Source organism: Pinus tabuliformis, chromosome J (assembly GCF_031772625.1).
Source record: "Pinus tabuliformis cultivar Carrire ecotype Pingquan chromosome J, CPIR1, whole genome shotgun sequence".
NCBI lineage: Eukaryota > Viridiplantae > Streptophyta > Pinopsida > Pinales > Pinaceae > Pinus > Pinus tabuliformis.
This window is the reverse complement of record NC_142295.1, coordinates 1,452,039,566-1,452,041,285: the sequence shown is the minus strand read 5'-3', so window position 1 is coordinate 1,452,041,285 and position 1,720 is coordinate 1,452,039,566.

Here is a 1,720-nt window from a genome sequence, read left to right as displayed (position 1 = left end):
ATGTTGCAAATGTCATAGTTTGCTAATGAGTCATTTAATGTGTTTAAGTTTATGGAAATATGTTGATATTGAATTGAATCAAATTGTCTTTCCAAAATCTTAACCCTTAGGAACATGCGATAAATAGCTGGATTGCGAACAGAATATATACCATTGAGTTGTAGTATTACGAGCTGTGAGTCTAGCCTGACAATTAGTCGGCGTATGCCACGTGTGATGGCATCAGAGAGTAGTTCTATCAACGCACTATACTCAGCGATGTTATTCGTTGATTGCCCAATACACACACCTCTGAAACTTACTAACTCGCCGCTTGGATCAAAAATGGCCCAGGCTGCGGAGGATAGGTTCCGCGAACTACGACTCGCTCCGTCGGCGTATCCAACACATGTCTCCAGAAGGTTCGACATCTGCAACAAATGGAAAAGGTGGATCACTCGACCAGAACAAATACTTTAGCGAAAACAAAATACAACAAAAGCACGCAGGTTACTATTTAAGCATAGTAACGCTTGAGGTACAGCCCGTTACGGGGCTGCGCCAGTGGAATTCCGTCGTAATCCATTAACTCGTAGGCTCCTTTTGCTAACACCCTTTTAACAATATAGGGGCCCATCCATAAGGATTTGAATTTACCTGCTCCCAATTTATCGGATTCTTGGTCATAAAGCAAGACCAAATCACCTTCTGAGAAGACACGGGGTTCGACACTTTTGTCGAATTGAGCCTTGACTCGTTTCTTATAAGCTTCGTTAGCCAAAGCGGCATCACGACGGGTTTCATCCAATTGGATTAATTCCAAGAAACGAGCCTCTTCTTCTGAAGTTCCGGGGAGGAGATCGATTGCGAGTTTAAGCGACGAAATTTCGCACTGGATTGGCAAGACTGCTTCCAGGCCATACACCAGTTAAAAAGGTGTGAACCCGGTTGCGTTCTTTACCGATGTTCGGTAAGCCCACAAGGCTGAGTACAGGATTAGGTGCCACCTTCTTTTATGAACCCCGATCATCCTTTGCAACATACGCTTCAGGACCTTGTTGATTGCTTCAACTTGTCCGTTGGCTTGCGGATAATATGGGGTAGAGCTGTCGTGAGATAGCCCTAGCTTGGCAGCTAATTCGACCATCATGTGATTGCGAAAATGTGACCCATGATCTGTAACTATAGCCTGTGGTATGTCGAACCTGGCGAATACATGATTGAAAAAGAAAAGGGCAACTGTTTAGTCGCCAGTGTTATCCAATGTAGGCATCGCCTCGGCCCATTTGGTAAAATAGTCGACAGCGACTATAATATACCCATGCCCCCCGGTCGAGGTGGGGTTACATTGCATGAAATCGATGCCCCACTTGGCGAAGGGCCCAACAACAACTATCGGCTGTAAAGGTGCGGGTGGTCGTCTGGTTTTGCTATCAAAAATTTGACAAGCATGGCAACTTCTGACTGCGGTTATGCAATCTTTGAACATGGTTGGCCAGAAGTACCCTGCTCGTAAGATTTTTTGTGTTGTTGCATATCCAGATTGATGCCCCCCACACGCGCCTGAATGACATTCATTCAGGGCTTTTTCAGCCTCCTCATGGGTAAGGCACCTCCTCAGAACTGTATCGATACCGCGACGGTAAAGTGTATCACCGACGATCATGTAGTCTTTTGCTTGGTATCGTATACGTTTTTGTTCGGAGCGAGAGGTGTTAGGCCTGAATTTTTGGGTTTGGAG